Genomic DNA, 19,048 nt, shown 5'->3' on the forward strand with positions numbered 1-19,048 from the left:
AGAAAGCCTACTGTGATTCCTTTAACCCACAGGATCTCTTTGTTCAACCTCCCATACTAATTGCCCTGTTCTTCAGAGCTCTTCTTATGCAGTTGTTTGGTAAGGTATTTTCAAGTTGCTATGAGTTTAAGTCTGGATAAAGGTCAGAGTAGATGCTCCCTAAGATAGACTTTCTTTTTCTAGCATTGTATGGGTCCCTTCACAGGATCCAGAGAACGGACTAGGCAAGCCAGGCCAGACTTTAAGGCTGCAGCCACTGGACAAAAAGAATTCTCATGAGGACTTCTCCATTTCACAGATAAGTCCTAAACAGTATCTCCTGGAGAACCTGAAATGTTGGCCGGGTATGGTAGGTTAGAAGATGAATAACAAGCAAATTAGCTGGTGACCAGTTAGTCTTATGCTGCTCAGTAATCCAGCCTCACTGTTTCCTCTAAAACATGCCAAACCTCTACTACAAGGTCCAGGGCCCTGGCTTACCCTGCTTTAGTCCGTTGGAAGGGGCTGGAGTCATTCACATTCTCCCTGAGAAACTGCCTAGGACTAAAGAATGGTATGCCCAAGGTCTGAAAATTGCAGTGTACCCAAGGCTGTGCCTGTTCTGCTTCTGGAGATGCAGACAGCAGACAGACAGGTAGAATGCCCCAGGACTGGTCCTACAGTGTCAGGTTCAGGGATCTGAGTGACCCAGCAAGGGAAGGACATATAACCATTATGGTAGCTTCTGTTGCATTTAGAATGAGATGGGGGGATGAAAACATGCTTGTCATCAAGGGGAAAAGAAAAAGTCTAGAATGTTTGGGAGGGAAATCTTGGCCTTGCCTGTGTTCCTTCAGGCCATCCAGAGAGACCCTGGATGGGCTGTTGTCACCACAGTGGTTTGTGAGCTCCTGAGGGCAGAACCTGGGCCTCTTTCCTCTACTCTGACCCCCACCCCTTAGCTGGTATTGTAGGGGACAGGGCTCAGAAAAAGTGGGGTGCTGCAGTGCCTCCATCTCAGGCAACTTCTCATGCTGCAGTCCTCTCCAATCCTTTATTCTCTGCTTCCTTGTCTCAGTTCCTTCTTGAGAGACTCCTTAGGGATAGCACTTGTCCCCTTGTCCCCTGAAAACTTGGAGAAGCAGGCCTCTAGTGGTCCTGACATACCTCTCTGCAGCCAAAACAGCTCTGAGGTGCTACCTGCAGGGGGCATGAAGACTTGACAGCTGGGTTCTGGCTTTCCCCTTAAGCCATAGGTAGGACTCACTCTCAAAGCAGACTGATGGCTTCTTAAAGGGTAAAGCCAATAAACATGCCTGAGGGACCCTACCAGGGAAGCATTGGCACCTTTCCAATTTCCTTAGTCACATTACTTTTTCTGTAGCACTTCTCACATGATACACATATCCCATCCATTTGGATATGGTTTCCTCTTCTGGCTTTGAGGACACTGTTCTCCTTCACTCATGTTGCCTCCTTAACCATCATTTTCATCTTGTCCCATAGCCCTTTGTCTCTTCCACAGAGTCCTGCCCTCAGCCCACCACTCTCTCCTTGGGGAGCCCTGATGTCTTCTACAGTTTGCATTAACATTCTAAATCTATGGACTTCCCAATCATGCATCTTCTCTGTAACGCTCCCATCAATCCATATAAGTCCACTGTCCTTTCCCTGGGGCTGACTTTAAACACATGAACCCCTCAGACACCTCTCCCTCTTCAGTCCAGATGAGTTCATCAGAGTTGCTTCTCTCGGGATGGAGGTACTAGATGGAAATGGTAACATTGGAAGGAGACTATGCAGAGGATAGAGTTTTAGTGGGGCCTGGGAAGCTGTTGAGCAATTCTGGTCACAGAGAGCCACATTTGGTCCTTGCCACCACTGGGCAGGTCTTGGTGGCTTTTGATCCCTGAGAGAAACCACCAGTTCCTTTGGGTTATAAGCCAGGGTGCAGAACCCTAAGCTTGAGAAGTCCTGTGCAAAGTCCACCATACAGCATCTCACCTGTCACTGGCCACGATAGGCCATCTTAGTGGCAAGAACAAAGATATCTGGCACTGTGCCTGAAAATTCAAGCCTTTACTGTGGGCTTCCTGTATGTCTTCCCTGAGAAATACAGTCAATGCACCATGACCATCACATGGAAATGTAATCAGGTTAAATGTGAAATATTCATGAATGTTAAGTATCAGAGAAAATCCAGGCAGAAGGAAATGTCTGGCTCCAAGAAATCAGGGAGAATTTAAAATGCCCCCCAAGGACATCTGACAGGAGTTAGCTAGATCCAGGAACTAGAGTGAGGATTAGCAAAATTATTAAACACTCAGCAGAGACAGACATTGAAATGCATCTCTAACAGCAACCCATGTTTCTGCAACCCTTCAAACAAATTCTCCACAGACTGCAGAAATGATTAATAGCCCAGTCTCACTGTTTCTGGGACAGGATATATAGGCTAATGGCCAGTGCAAAGCCAGCATAATTAGAGGAAGGCAAAAGTGCTAGGAGAATCCTTAGAGTTAGCCTGGTCCAGTGATTTTCATTAAACTGTGTTCCCTGAACCCTGTGCCGTGGGTGGGGCTGAGTCCAAGAACGAAGCAAGAGTATGGAGAATGGAGATACTCTTTTATTTCATTTATATACTAGCCTTTCTGTAAAATTTTGGTTGGAGAAACAGTTCTCCTGCTTAAAAAAAAAATTAAAATCCATTAATTTTTTTTTAACGTTTATTTATTTTTGAGACAGAGAGAGACAGAGCATGAACGGGGGAGGGTCAGAGAGAGAGAGAGACACAGAATCGGAAGCAGGCTCCAGGCTCTGAGCCATCAGCCCAGAGCCCGACGCGGGGCTCAAACCCATGGACCGTGAGATCGTGACCTGAGCTGAAGTCGGAGGCTTAACCGACTGAGCCACCCAGGCGCCCCAAAATCCATTAATTTGAGGTGCCTGACAGGGTCAGTCAGCAGAGCATGCAACTGTATTTTTTTTTAATTTTTTAAATGTTTATTTATCTTGAGAGAGAGAGAGAGAGAGAGAAACAGAGCATGAGTGGGGGAGGGGCAGAGAGAGAGGGAGACACAGAATCCAAAGCAGGCTCCAGGCTCCAAGCTGTCAGCACAGAGTCCTATGCAGGGCTCGAACCCACGAACCATGAGATCATGACCTGAGCCAAAGTCGGACGCTTAACCAACTGAGTCAACCAGATGCCCCTAGAGCATGCGACTCTTAATCTCGGGGTTGTGAGTTCAAACCCCACAATGGGTATAGAGATTACTTAAAAATAAAATCTTCATTCACTATATGTTGACTAATTTGGATGTAAATTAAAAACAATAAAAAGTTAAATTAAAAAAATAAAATCTTCAAAAATCCATTGATTTAATCCAATCTGGTCCTTTAAAATGTTTTATTATGGAAATTATTAAACTTACACAAAAGTAGAGAAAATAACAGTGAGATCCTGGGTACTTATCACCTTCAACAAATTCAACTCATCAACTCATTTTTTTTTTTTAATAAATCTTGACTCCTCCATTTACTGGCTATGTGATCTGGGTGTCCGTTTCCTTATTTATAAATGGGACTAATTTTAATACCTATGTCAATTGTTCTTGTGAGGTTAAAATGAGTTAATATATGTAAGCACTTCAGTATAGTACATATTGAGTAATACATCTGTGCTAGTTATAAAGTTATTAGTACAGGTTCCATAAGGCCCACACAATCATGGACAGCATGTTCTAGGGGTGACTGGCTCACAGATGCAACCCTAGCATCACACAGGTTGGGTCCTAGATTACGTGGGGAGGTATTTATGGAAAAAGTACTCCCTCCAGAGGATGAGGAGGGGCCTGACCAGGGAGCATTCTGCTTTCTCTCTCTCCTTACTCTAACATGCAACATTTTCTTCAGTTATTTATCAATGGCAGGCCTGTGGTTCATAAATATAAATGGAAAAGGGCCCCATCCTTAGGGAGCTCCCAATAATTATCAACAGTGTCAAAAAACCAGTTGAGTCCCAGAAGATACAGACAATGTTTGGAAATAAGGAAGTCATAGGTGGCCTCAAAACAGTTTTAGTTGAAGAGTAGGAACAGAATCCAGATTATAGAGGATTTAGGAAGGAATAGGAAAAGAGAAAGCAGAAAGAGTGAACATGAATATTTTTTCAAGGAGCTAGATGGAGAAGAGAAGGAATGAGAATAAATGACAGTCAGAGGGAACTCTGGAGTTGAAGAATTTCTTTGAAACTGTGGGACACCTGACCAATGTCCTAGATGGAGGGGAAGGAAGCTAGGTAGAAAAGGAGATGTTTGGTAGGTCATGGTCTTTGAGGAGGAGATGGAAACAGAGCCTTGGACCAGAGGAGGAAGGCTACTTACTGAAATGGAAGATGGGTGAATATGAGTGAGGGATGCAAATAACATGGAGGCAGAAAGGCGGGTAGAAAGTTAAGGGAGTTCATTCCTAAAAGCCTAGATAGGTAAAGGAAGGGTTTGAATAGTAAGAGGTTGGGGGGAAAGGGGGTACTTGATGACTAGCCGGAGTGTAGGGAGATCAGACTGGCTGGGCTTCTAGCATCTTTTCACCTGCCCTTGATCTAGTTGCCAGGATGAAAAACGCTCTCCGTGGTGCTGAACAATTTTGCCTTTGTCTTGCAGACTGCATGAGTGAGTCGAGGTAGAGACACAATTCAATTTTAGCTTTCCCACAAGAAAGGTAACCTCTGTCCTCACCCCCAAGCATTAATTCTTGGGAAAATGAAAACTGAAATACATTCAATGGGTCAAGGTGAAGTTAACCAAAAAGAAGGAAGGATTTTTATGCTACAGCTAGAGTTTGAGAGCTTAAATTGGTCCTGTGATTAACTGAGACTTATCTGTTTCCTTAAACAACTTGATAGAATTCATTACCAAAAACAAGTACCACCAAGCTGTAGTATTTTGTGGTGACTCTCATCGAGAGAACCAAAATGGAGAAGAGTTCTGCTCACCCCAGGCCTAATAACAATCATAGCCTAGCCATGGCAAGCTTAATAGATTTTTCTATTATAAAGTAATATGTGCTAACTTTCTCAAAAATAATTTTTAGTTTCACTACCTTGAGACAACCTCTGTAAATGTCCTAGTATATTTAAGTCTTGTGTGCATACCACAGTAGCAACACTCTGGGGTTTCCCTCTCTGGAAGCTGGTGTTTCTCCTCATAGTCCACAGGGGTGGGTTCCAGGTCCCACCCTTGCTTGGACCAGGTGGAGCCAATCAGGGTCTCCCCCAGAATAGGAAGTGGGACCAAGAGGAGAGGTAAAGCTCAAGATTGTAGATTAGGTAGTAGAGAAAGCCACTGGGCAGGGAGATAAGAATAAAGCTGATGTTCAGAAAGAAGCAAACACAAGAGATAGAGAAAGTCCTTCAGAGGCTCTGGTTGTAGAACTTCCTATGCCCTTCTAAGGTTTGTAGGGCACATCTACCCTTGAATACTATGAGAAATCCTAGTGTCCTTATAGTCTAGTTTCATTTAAAAGAATTTTTTTAATGTTTATTTATTTTTGACAGAGAGAGAGACAGAGCATGAGCGGGGGAGGGGCAGAGAAAGAGGGAGACACAGAATCCAAAGCAGGCTCCAGGCTCTGAGCTGTCAGCACAGAGCCCAATGTGGGGCTCGAACTCACAGACCGCGAGATAATGACCTGAGCCGAAGTTGGATGCTCAACCGACCAAGTCACCTAGGCACCCCTAGTTTCCTTTTTTAAAAATTTTGGGGGGCACCTGAGTGGCTCAGTCAGTTGAGCGTCTGGCTTCGGCTCAGGTCATGATCTCTCTGCTCCTGAGTTTGAGCCCGCATCCGGCTCTGTGCTGACAGTTCAGAGCCTGGAGCCTGTTTCAGATTCTGTGTCTCCCTCTCTCTCTTTGCCTCTCCCCCACTCACTTGGGGGAAAAAGAGAGAGCAAGAGACAGCACGCATGAGCGGGGGAGGGGCAGAGAGAGAGAGGGAGACACAGAATCCAAAGCAGGTTCCAGGCTCCAAACTGTCAGCACAGAGCCCGATGTGAGGTTTGAACTCACAACCATGAGATCGTGACCTGAGCTGAAGTTGGATGCTCAACTGACTGAGGCACCCAAGCACCCCTAGTCTACTTTTCTTTTTAGCTTAAACTAGTTTGAGTTGAATTCTGTCATTATAACACCTGCATAGAACAACATACAGAAAAATAACTGTATCTTATATTCTGTATTTTTGAAAATTAGTATTGGAATATAATCAACTATCCATATTTTTACATAGTTTTTGAAATCACCAATGTAATGGCCTCCATAAAGGGGATGTATAATAACTTTTTAACCATTCACTTATTTTGGACATTCAGATTGTTTGCAATTTTTCACTATTCTAAATAATACTAATGCTGAAATCCATATATATTTACATTTAGGGTAATTTCTTTTTTTTTAATGTTTTATTTATTTTTGAGACAGGGAGAGACAGAGCATGAACAGGGGAGGGTCAGAGAGAGGGAGACACAGAATCTGAAACAGGCTCCAGGCTCTGAGCTGTCAGCACAGAGCCCAACGCAGGGCTCGAACTCACGGACGACGAGATCATGACCTGAGCTGAAGTCGGCCGCTCAACTGACTGCGCCACCCAGGCACCCCTAGGGTAATTTCTTAAATAAAGTAGAATTACAAAGTCAAAAAGCAGGAGTAATTTTAAGATTCTTTATACATAGCATCAAACTGCTTTCCCAAAGGACTGTTCCAATTTACAATGCCTCTAGTCATGACAAAGGGCTATAGCTGGTTTTTAATATTTTATTTTTCACTGTGTGCCAGGAAATTTCAGGTCATCACACCTATCCATCATCTTATAAGAGAACTGTGCCTCAGTTCTTACTTACCTGGTTGCCTCTGGGGAAACTTCTTTCAAAGAATAGAATTCCCTCTGGAATGGAACCATCTGCCAGACAAAATATGCCTGACTTGAGGCCACCAATTAAGAATAAGAGGTGATAAGACTTTGTTACACTGAAGCTTGGGAAAAACTCTAAATGGGCACAGTACTGCCTGATGGCTGGCCACCATGCTTCAGCTCGTCCTTGGCCTGTGCCAGTACATCAGCTGTAGGAACTGTGACTAATTGCAGAGCCAGGAGGCAAACTTCACAGAATGAGTATCCCTTGCTTTCAGACTTGGGTTAAGAAAATTAACCAAAATGGCTCTGGAGTTAACCCACTGAGAATGGCAGCTCCTACTCCCTTACCCATTATTTAGTTTTCAAAAATAGCTCAGAAACTACTCAGGGGGGAAAAAAAAGATGGTGAAAGATCTGAAACTAGTACTGGGATGGTAAAGAACTAGATTCTTTTTTAAATGGGGAGACAAGAGGTCAGTGAATTAAAAAAAAAAAAAAAAAAAAGATTTAGAATCCTGTTCTGCCTCCTTCATGGTTAGGATTTCTTGTCCTCGATTGATGTTCTGCTATTCCTCCCCACTCTTACTCCCCTGGAAACCCTATGACTAAAAAGCCTTTGTTTGGGAGAAAGGACAAATACCTCAACTCAGGGACACCCACTACAGCAGCTGTGGCTTGAGGGAAGCCTGTGCATAAAGGCCTAGGGGACAAGCCTCATGACCCAGGAGGTAGAAACCAGAGCCAGAAATTGAAAAATCTTGGTTCCTCTGGGAGGCCTCGCCTCACCTAGCTCCTGACTTTCATTCCTATCCTTAAGCTTATCCCCTGAGCCAGATGTTCAGATGCCCTATTTTGGATCAGCTAGAGATACATGTCTTGGCCTATACAGTCTTGCGACCTAGAGGGTTTTCTGAGCTTGCTATCCTGCCACACCTCCTCCAGCTCCCATTTCAACATCTTTAGGGAAAGACTATCTCACTTAATGGAAAAAGGGGTGAAGGTGTAAAGTTCTTTAAAAATAGATCAACAATGGTTAAAATGGCTAATTTTATGTTATGAAAAAGGTTGAAGAAAATAAAAGATAGACTGGTAGGGCCTAAGGCAGAAGGAGAAAATGTGTGAGGGTGGGCAGTGGATATAAGGAGGTCCTTTTCCTCCCTCCCTCCCTCCATCCACCTTCCCTTCCTTCTTTCCTTCCTTCCTTCTCCTTTCTCTCTCCCTTTCTTTCTCCCTTCCTCCCTCCTTTCTTTCTTTCTTTCTTTCTTTCTTTCTTTCTTTCTTTCTTTCTTTCTTTCTTTCTTCCTTTCTTCTTCAGTTTCAGCCAACACAGACTTTGGAGATGAGGCCTTTCATAGGAGAGGGGCAAGGAAGTGATTCCAAAATCAAAGGAGTCATAAGGGCCAAGGGATTCTAAGTTGAGTTTCTGGAGGCCTTCTGCTTAGGCAGGACCCAGAGGAGGGGGGGAAAGTACATCAGATATTCAGGGCTAACAAAGCTTTAGGGAGCATGTCTGGAGGATCTTTCAATTTCCTTCCAGGATGTGGATTATAGTTCCCCAAGGTAAGAAAGGAGGCTCAGAACATCGAAGAAAGATGCTGCCCTATGCTGTAGATGCTGCCTACAAATAGAGGGCATTTGGTTGGAGAGTCTTTGAGACTAGTCCCTCACCCTTATACATGGTAGGAAGCTGAAGCAGGAGAAATCTCAACAGATATTAACATTTGGTCTAGGCCAGCCTGACTTGTGGATCTTCACATGGATCTTGGTCCCAAATCTCACTGGAAGGTATTTGGTAAGCTTCAGTTATTCAAGGGACCGAGCCTGCCCTGCCCTGGTTCATGAATCTTTTGGAATCCTTGTTTTCCCAAGAAAATAAATAGTCTGGCAATCTATGGGATGTCCTCACACAACTGCCATTTCTGATTCTTTTCCTCTGGCCTTGGAAGAGTAAAGAGCTACCTGTCTGCAGTGAACAAGTGAACAATGGACTTAGGGCTGGTATCAAACAGCTTCTCCCTTCTGTGGCGTTTCCTACCCCCATCCTTTCTCATCTTTTCAATCTGTTCTCTCTAACCTTCATTATAACTGGCAAGCACCACTTTTTGCTCATAAAGACAACTTGCAGTTCTAAAGCTTAGCTCTGTGGACAGAGCAGTCTCCTATTCTTTCCTTTTGCCCTCCTAATAATTAAACATCAGTAAGTTCACCACTTGTTTAAAAAACTTGATAGTCACTGAATATCAACATGGGGCAGGCAGGGAACAATGTACTTTGGGGAGGGAAAGATACTGATTCTTGCAAAAAGACTTTAGTCTAATGGTAAAAAGAAGACAGAAACACATATTAGCCCATTTAAGGCAGACAGAGGAGCATGAGAGAGAGGAATGCATAAAGGGTGGTAGAAGCACAGAGGAGAAAGTGATGGTGGTAAAGGTTTGTTATCCTCCCTGATGTAGAGGGTTGGGCCTGGGCAGGAACCTGGAGAAACTACAGGCTCACCTATTAAGTGGCTGGCAAGAGCAATGACAGTTGAGTGTAGGGCCAGGACTCTATTCTAACTACTTTTAGTTGCTGTTGCTATCAGGCATTCAGCCTACTCTATTTTTGTGTGGGGGGTGGGTATAACAGGGCTTTTTCCTTACCATTGAGATGCACAAACAACTCTCCCACAAAGAAAGGTCAAGAGACTCTAGGTGGATGGTTGGGAAGTGTTTCTATTGGGAAAGCAAAAAGGGATCCAGAGTCCTAAGAGTACTTAAGAGGGAGAGATGGTGGCTCTGGTAAAACAAACCCTACTGACTCTAAACAAGCCTAGAGCCTGCAGTCACTCCCACCAGGTGTGCTTTGTGCAGCAGAGAGGTCAATGCTACAGGTTCCTGGAGGCTCAGGGCCCAGCCCAGCAGTGAAGGAGGTCAGAGAGGGGAAGGAGAGGGTTAACTCTACAAAGACTCATAATCCCCTGAGTTTCTGTTAATTCAGTTTTTTAAAAAATTTATTTACTTATTTTGAGGGGCAGGGTGGGGCAGAGACAGAATCCCAAGTGGGCTCTGCACTGCTGGTGTAGAGCCCAATGCGGGGCTCAATCCCACAAACTGTGAGATCATGACCTGAGCTGAAATCAAGAGTTGAAAGCTTAACCAACTGAGCCACCCAGGTGCCCCAAGTCAGTTTTTTTAAGTGTGTGTGTGTGTGTGTGTGTGTGTGTGTGTGTGTGTGTGTGAGAGAGAGAGAGAGACAGACAGACAGACAGACAGAGACAGAGAGAGACAGAGAGAGAGAGAGAGAGAAGTGTGTGCAGTTGGTGGTAGAACAGTAGCGGGAAGGGAGATTCTAACCTAGCACAAACTCAAGGCAATTTTTCAGCAGTGAAGCCAGCCAGTTGCTGATTATGTATCTCTCTAGGGAAACAATATCCATCTGGTAAACAATATTCATCTGTCCTGGGGTCCCTGCTGGAGGGTCTTCCCAGGCTCAGGGTAGTAGAGATCCTTTCTCTACTCACCTGTCATTCTCTGGCTGGTGCAGTGACATTAACCAGCTAACTCAAAGGTACAATCTCATTCCTGAGGTATCAACAGGAAGGGGCCCTGAAACAACAAAAAACCAATACCTATCCAAAGAGCACCCATACAGTTCTGTAGCCCACACCTCTGAGGAACACCTCCTTTGCTCTGACTATACTCCCTCATAGCTCCTCCCCACCTGTGCAGCCTTAATGTCTTCTAGACAGTTCTGACATACATGCATAGCCTACATCCCTCTACACCTGCTAGCTTATGTATGTGCCTGTAGGAAAGTGCTTCTTTCCTACATTAAGCATTAATGTGCATACAAATAACCTGGGGATATTGTTTAAATGCAGATTCCAATTTAGTAGGTCTGGAATGAAACCTAAGTTTCTGCATTTTCACACAAGCTCTCAAGTGATACCAATGCTCTTAGTACAGCGGCCACACTTTGAATAGCAAGGTTCTAGGCCAGTCTTTCTACATCCACACCATCCCCAGACAGCCTCTAAAAGAGCCCTCTGTACCCACCTTAATTTGGTTTTATACTCTTAGTGCCAAGACAGGACAATGGTTTGGTGGGGGAGGAGGAGGAGAGATGATCCAAAGCTCAAGTTGGGGAGGCTGCTCTGTCTGCTAAGAGCTCTGGCTGCACGAAGGCAGAGAATTGTTCAGAACAATGCAGACCAGGTGTGGTTCATCTGGAATTCAGCAGATCATTTAGTTAATATTGTTTGAATACCTGTTACTTTGTTATATGTACAAAAATGGTGCTTGGTGTTTTGTAATATATTATCTCATTTAATCATCCTAAAAGACTGAGTAAGGTAAATACCATTCCCATTTTCAAACTGAAGAACCAGCTTATATCAAGTAATATGTTCAAAATCATACCTTGAAGGGTGGTTAGCACTAGAATTTGAATCTAAGTTGTCATTTCTTATACATCAGATAAAGACATGAGATTAATAACACATCAGAACTTACACAGCTGTGGGACTGTTGTCTTATAAAGCAGGCACTTGGAAGGCTGCTAGTAGTCTCATCACGTCTCCAGTGCTCTGCACACACTTGAAGCCCCTCTTTAGAAAATGGCATGGATACTTTCTGATTAGTAACCTCCTGTTCAAAAAGTTCTCCATAGGAAGGAAATATTGGAGTCACTGAAGCACTCAATAGCTCAAGACAAAGAGAGACAGAGATAGACAGAGACAGACTAGCAGAAAGCAGGAGGCAAGAAAAAGCACTACAGACTGAGAGTCCTGAGCCCAGGAGAGAAAAGCAGAGGACAATTAAAAAAAAAAAGAGAGAGAGAGAGATGAGTGGTGCCTGGGTTGCTTAGTTGGTTAAACGACCGGCTTCAGCTCAGGTCATGATCTTGCAGCCTGTGGGTTCAAGCCCCACATCGGGCTCTGTGCTGACAGCTTGGAGCCTGGAGCCTGCTTTGGATTCTGTGTCTCCCTCTCTCTCTGCCTCCCCCACTCACACTTTGTCTCTCTCTCAAAAATAAATAAACATTAAAAAAACGGAGATGAAAGAGTCTCAGCCACCAATTCAGTTCTGGTCCTAAATTTTAGGGGCACTTATATTCTAGGCACTGTGCTAGGTGCTACAGATAAAAAGGTAATATGATCTCTACCCATGAAGAGCTTAAAGGCCAGTACAAAAGGCAAATAAATAAGCAGATAATTTTTAATAATAAGGCAAATGCTACAACAGAGGTTTTTATAGAGTATTGTCTGTATACAGAACAGAAGGACCTATTCCACCCTGGGGAATTAGGGAAGACTTCTCCAAAGAAAGCTGAGGCATGAAGAATGAGTAGGAGATAGATAAGAACCAGATGAGAAAGAGGTAGGGAAAGAAAAGAAAGGAGTAGGGAGGAAGACACACATGACTATATGGCAGGCTAAAAGAATAGCTCAATTTTGCTAGAATGTTAAATGGTGGGGTGAAATGGCAGGTGATGAGACTAGAATTGGAAGAAGGCTTAAAATCATGAAGGGCTTTGTAAATCACATTCAGGGGCTTTGGACTTTAATGGAAAATAATAGGACTGGAGAAGAAAAACACATCAAGGTCATACTGCCAGGCCTTAGTGGCTGACTAGATCTGGGTTTGAGGGGAAAGACCTAGACAAAGATGATTCCAGGTTTCCTCAGTGTGTGTGGGGGGGGGGGCACCTATAAATATGAATGATCAGAGAAAAGAACTTGGGGAACACCAACATTGAAGGGTTGAAGGGGTAGGAAGAAGAGAACTGACAGCCCAGGTCAGAGCAGCAGAGGGTCAAAGAGAGCCTGATGTCATGGATGTCTGGGAAGAATAAGGTTTTGAGAAGGATAATGTAAAACAGGGAGGAACCAGAACCAGAGTGTTGAAGGGGCTCTTATATGACAAGAGAGACTGGAGTGGAGCATGGTTGAAACTAAAAGGTAGGAGACAGTGGAGAAGGGCCAGATGTTTGAAGATGTCAAGAAAGAGAATTCAAGACACAGGTTCTTCTGTGGTTTGCTGACATTTCAGCAAAAACTCTATTTTTCTCTCAGTATTATGGGTCTGATCCTTGGGAAGCTTGAGACTCCCCAAAGAGAAGCCCTAGTAGAGAAATCTAGCCATGGTCGAGACCATGGCAGGTCTGCTATTTCTTAGGAATTGTGGGCAAGGGTGGTTTGAAGGCAAGAGAGGCTGACCAGGGCCTGGGCAACCTCAAAGTAACAGCAAACTGAGTGGGAGTGGGTTGTAGCTGCCCGAGTTCTGGCTGCACTACAGTCCCATGACTTATCCTTGGGTCATTCTCCCCAGGCCATGGCAAAAAGCAGCAAAAACCCTGGACTTCTAGTCCTTTAGGCAGGAGGCCTGCACAAACCTAACAAGAGCACCCTGGGAATCCAGGTCAGTGGAGAGAAGTCTGCATTGACCTTTTTCTAGAAGGAGAAACACCTGCTCCACCAACCATGGACATCCAGGAGAGGCTTAGCATTGGAAACTATACTCCAAGTGATCATGGTTCTGTAGTGATCATGATTTCTCATTTTTAAACCTTCAATAACACTTTTCTATAAAAATAAACAAATATAAGTAAAACTAAAGAATCATTTGACCTAGGGGCACCTGGTTGTCTGTCAGTAGAGCATGCAACTCTTGATCTTGGAGTGGTAAGTTTGAGCTCCATGTTGGGTGTAGAGATTACTTAAAAATAAAATCTTAAAAATAATCATTTGACTTAATTATCGATGCATCCCTGAGGTATAGTAATGGAGTCAGTAAACTGCATACCTCCACTGTAAGAGAATATATCTATAATTAGAATTGGGGGTAGATTCTAGTTCTGTCTCCTCCATCCAAACACCAGAACCTGTGGGTGAGTGGGCAGTGAGCAGGAAAGCCAGGCTTGCCCTAGCACTGGCAAGCTCAGTGAATTTGGACTGACTTCTCCCAAAGCCTTGATCTTGGGTGCTGACTACGCTTTGAAAACATCATGTTTTGAGGATGAAGAGCCTGTTTGGCTATTTACAAAAATGGATCTGTGAATGCTGCCAGAGTTGAATGAATGTTTTATGCCATTTGATGCATTTAAAATAACCCAATAAGTTGAAAAGTTTTGCTGTGAAGGGAATGTTTGTTCTGCAGAGTTAAGTCGTGGTTACAATTAGAAAAGAAACTCCAAAAGTTCCTGTGTTTCCTGGCAGGGGAACAATGCTTTCTCTTCATGTACTTCACAAGCTAATGGCAGTCAGAAGGTTAGTTACAAGGCCTCACATCAGGGCTTCAAGGAAGTACAGAGTAACCATTTCCAGGAGTATTTTGGATTCTATATGGACACCCAATTTCACTTGTTCATATTATGACTTCTACTCTTCCCTCTATTCTCTTCTATCTTTCACTCCAAGGAAAACCTGAGCATTGGCTTTTAGTGATTTTATCCTATCAATGTTTAGGAGAGTACTTTACAATTCCTTGTTACATCTAGGTGGGACCAAGACAAACTCTCTCTCTACAGATAGGAGAACTAATAGTCTGTAGAAAGAACCTGAAAATCCAGTCAACCCTGGGCTGCTCTGGATTCTGAGAGAATTTTGCCACCCACCCCCTCTGCCCTAGCCCCAGCCAGCTGCAAATTGTCTGGATCGAGCTGCTTCGACACGCTGATGTTATCAGCCTCATGGTGCCTGGAGCACGTAGATAGGAACAGGGAATGGCGCCGTCTCACCGGATGTAGTAATGCAATTTAGATTCTGAAATCCAAGTATAAAATCTTGAAAGCTGACATTTTTTATCTACCACAGGAGGGGGGTGATGGGGCGGAATTCCCAGCAGAACCATCAAAATGAGGAAATGGCTTCTGTCATAGATTAATAAGTAGTTCAAAGTACTGGAAAAACATACAGAGAGGATTTGTAGGGAAAGTTCTTGTCCACCCCCCTCCTCTGAGCCACGCTGCCAGGTGAAGACCCCTCCATTTGTGTGAACCCTATGCTGGGGCTGAAAGTGCCTCTTCTGAGCATTCCTATGAAAATCCCCTGTGCTGGGGAGATGGAAGAAGCACCAGCCTCCCCGGGGGGGCGGGGGGGTATGTCATAGCAGTTTGGGTGGGTCTCAACCAGCCCTTTTTTTTTGAAAGGAGCAATTCAGACTGGGCTAGAAATGGTGGCAAAGAAGCAGTCACTTACTTTTCCTCTCATTTCCCCAACTTAATCCTGTGTCACTCTCCCCACCCACCCCCATTACTACATTTTGCCTCACTGGTCTTCATTGCTGGTGGAGCATGAAGAGCCTTCCTGCCTCATGCTCCCCTTCCGGCTACACCTTACTTCTCCTTCAGGCTTCAGCTGACACATCATCTCTTATAAAAAGCTTTGCACGGGGGCACCTGGGTGGCTCAGTCAGCTGTATCTGACTTCAGCTCAGGTCATTATCTCGCAGTTCACGAGTTTGAGCCCTGCATCAGGCTCTGTTATGACAGCTCAGAGCCTGGAGCCTACTTCACATTCTGTGTCTCCCTCTCTCTCTACCCTCCCTCATTCACATTCTGTCTCTCTCTCTCTCTCAAAAATTAAGAAAAAAATTTTTTCATTAATACCAGGATAGGTTAGGTCCCTCTATAATATACTCTCACAGCACTACCCCCCTTCCATTTCTTTTATGTACTTATCAAATTTTACTTCAGTGAATACTTGCATAATTTATTTAACAAATGTTCACGAAGGCAGGGACCATGCCTAGTTCTTCTGTGTCCTCCCAGTGCCTAGCATAGAGAATGAAGGGCTGTGATCTGATAATAGACAAACAGATTGCTTTCTATTTGGTTTGAGCCATAGCAAGGCTCTTTCTGAAACAGAGGTGGCAAAAGTCCAGTGGCCTGCCAGGTTGTGCCAGGGCCTTGTCTAATGGTGTCCCAGACAGATGTATTGTGTACTCTTTGTAGGGTCACTTCTGTATGTAAGCCTAGGGGCTGAAAGATTGCCTTCCAGGAAGTTATTTTGGAGAAGAGCCAAAGTAGGAGTCCCCAAATCCTCACTTACTCCCTTGCTTGCCTGAAGGTTTGGCCTAGTTAAAACTCACTTAAGGCCCATGGCCAATGCAGCAGCTCAACTCCAGGTTGACTACTTGTGGGGGCTGATCAACAGCTAAGCACACACAACTTTCTTTGAGACTTAAGGTCCAGGCTCATATTTTGCTTGCTGATATACATACATCATCATCAAATGAGTAAGGCCCAACTCTTACTATCAAGTTTCAGAGGAGTGGGAAGCTAGCTTGGAACCAAACCATCAGAAAATCCTTTGGAGGGAGATAGGGGCAGGGCTGCTCTGATTCTGTCTGTTTTGACAACCTGGGGCTTACAACCATGCGTACCAGGCAGTGAGCCACCCAAGGCATGGGAACGTTTGGGAGTTCATACATAAGGGCAAGGAGACAGCAAAGGAAAATACAAGAAACCTCCCTGAACAGTAAGCACAGCCTCTGGCTGGAGAGTAGGGCTTAGTGGATTCCAGGTTTGCCTGTGAACTACACTGACTTAGAGAGTCTAGACAGGTCATTTCACTCTCTGAGTTCCCAGGCCTGTTTTTATTCAGGCCCTGAGATTCCAGAAAGAGCCTCCAGGGCAGAGAGTAAATGAGTTGTCCCAGGTCAATGCCAGATGGCAGCCCGGGAATTAGAATTCGTGGACTCTTCTTTCTAGCCAGCTGCTCCTTCCCCTGAGTCCTGAGCTTTTTCTTCTTCTGAGTGCTCAGGACTATATTTAATTTAGTAAGGTTTGTGGTCACATAATCACTGCTCCTAATAAAACAATGAATACAGAGCATCCTCTGTTAAGGAAGGCAAACATGGGGAAGGCTTTGCCCCTGAGAAAACAGGCCAAAAGCAAGTTCTGGCTGAGGTTAGGCCTGTTCTACTTGAACAAAAACCAACACAAGCAACTCTCTTGGGATCTGACAGAGTCCTCATCTGTTCTTGTTTCTTGTCTAGGCTTGCTTATATGTCAATAGCCTGTGCTTAATCCCATAGCAAGGGCCTCTCCTGGAAGCTAGAAAACACTGTTTCCACAGGCAAGAGAGGGGCCTGGCTGAGGGACAGTCTGGATCTAGATCCTCTGAACATCTTTCCATCCATAACTTAGTTACTACATTGTTAATACTCCCATCTTCAGGAGTATTATCCAGCCAAACCTCTTCAGGTAGAGTGGAGGCAGTCTTAGTCCTTCCAGCCCAAACTCTTGTCAGGTCTACTCATGGCTCAGCAAACACCATATGCTCTTTTCTCCTCCTTGCCCTTGCCTGTCCCATTTTGATTGTCCAGTGTTAAGAGAAGGAGCCTGCAGCTGTTCTCTGGTGGTTTAGTATTGCTTTTGCACCTGTTTCTTTGACCAGGAGGTTCTTTGGGGGTATAAAGCATGTAATGGCCTTTTAGTTCAGACAGTTCTTTCAATAAGGGATCTAAGAGTATGAGAGGTGAAGAAAGCAATGGAGGAGAGCCTTACACAAGGCCCAGAGCAAGGGTTGTTGGAGGGATAGGATCCTCAGTGCTTTCACTCAGCCTCAATCCAGGTAGACCTACCTTCCCTCCTTACTCACCAGCCGAGGCAATCAAAGTGAGAACACGGTAACCTCATTTGCTGGCTTTGATTAATTTAGCTATGGAAGAGGCCTGGAAGTAGAAAAGGAACTATCAACTAGAAAATCCAATCCCTAGTAGGTGACTGTGATTCCTCTGCCCTTCCAGATTCCTCGTACACCCCTCCTCTAGATGATTTGGGGAATCAGGAGGGAAACCCCTCTACAATATTACCTTTCTTTTGCCTAGGGTCCAAGTGCATGGCTAGGGTGAGGGTGTCAGGCTGAGAACCTCCAGACTCACTAGTTTCATTTCTGTTTCTATTTGCTACACTTGCCCCTATACACCTTATGTCAACGCTCTTACCCTAAAACAACAACAACAATAACAACAACAACAACAAAAAATCCAAAACACTTTAAGTCAAGTGTGCACCACTGCCAGGCTGATTGTACAGAGTGAAATCTCATGAAACGTTCCAGCCGCAGACCTTGAAATCTGCTCAGTGCTTCTCTTTAGTTTCCCCTGCCTCACATACCAGATTAAAGATGGGAATGCAGATGTATTAGAGACAAAAGTCCTTTTAACACTCCCTTGTTCCACTAGATTCTTACCATCCCTCCAAAATTCTACAGCTCTGAGGTATTGGGGTGTGAGACCCTAACCAGGGACAGCTCAGATGCTGTCTTGAAAGCTTATTTCACCTTCAGAGTGATAGTGACCTCAACAGAGAGAGTTTGGTCAGGCTAGATGTGAGTGGAAGAAGGTGGGGCAAGGGCTGGAAAGGATAAGGGGGAGTCCCTGGATTCATAGGGAAGATCCTGGAGACAGAAGAAGCCAGAGACATGTATAGAAAGGCTATTCAAAATTAAAGAAGCAAGGGCCTTAATGACTCAAGCACCTAGTCTTTTCAGACCTGGCAGAGACTGGGCTCTTCTAGGAGCTATCCAGGGTCCTGAACTGCCACCACCTGAAGACCTAGGAGTCTCTGAACAAAAGCCCCACATGCCAGTTAACACTGACCTTAAATGGTTGGACCCATTGCTTGAAGTAGTGACTCAAGTCATTCTATATAGCTGCAGCCTGGGCTTCATGCCAGCAGCCTGGCTCCCTAGTCAGATTTTCAACAAGTGATTATAAGGTTGAGATTAAGGATCTTGGTGTATGTGAAAAGTATCTTGTAGTACTTCTGGAAGCTCAGGACTAAATGGGTCTGGCTCAGGCAAGGTGGCTGGTCATAGGGAAAGGAAAGAGGTCTCCATGTGGCACATCTTCAGACAGATCAGCCATTCCTCTCCTCACTTCAGTGGCCACTGCACACATGTGCTTGTACACACACACACACACACACACACACACACAAGCATGCATGCATGCATGCACATACACACATGCCAGATTCTCTGCTCTGTAACTGCAGAGCCTGTACTGCTACAGAGATGGTATAGTCTCCTTTGTCTGCATGTTAGCATAATGTATCTGCTTTGTTCTCACCATGGATATTACGGAAATCTGGCAAACAGTACCAAAACTTTAGACTTAAATAAATAAAATATTTCTTTTTCTGGATTCAAGAGGAATACATTGTCACTATAA

At 44.4% G+C, this 19,048-nt stretch overlaps 1 protein-coding gene and 1 long non-coding RNA gene across 5 annotated transcripts in view; one reads left to right on the forward strand and one right to left on the reverse strand.

Moving 5' to 3' along the window:
* Nucleotides 1-19,048, reverse strand: part of FAM219A (family with sequence similarity 219 member A) — a 55,005-nt gene that overhangs the window by 7,894 nt on the left and 28,063 nt on the right. The gene's annotated exons all lie outside the window — the stretch shown is intronic.
* LOC122204731 overlaps nucleotides 1-19,048 on the forward strand; it is a 32,207-nt gene that overhangs the window by 4,957 nt on the left and 8,202 nt on the right. The window lies entirely within an intron of this gene.

This window comes from Panthera leo, chromosome D4 (assembly GCF_018350215.1).
Source record: "Panthera leo isolate Ple1 chromosome D4, P.leo_Ple1_pat1.1, whole genome shotgun sequence".
In the NCBI taxonomy this organism is placed as follows: Eukaryota; Metazoa; Chordata; class Mammalia; order Carnivora; family Felidae; genus Panthera; species Panthera leo.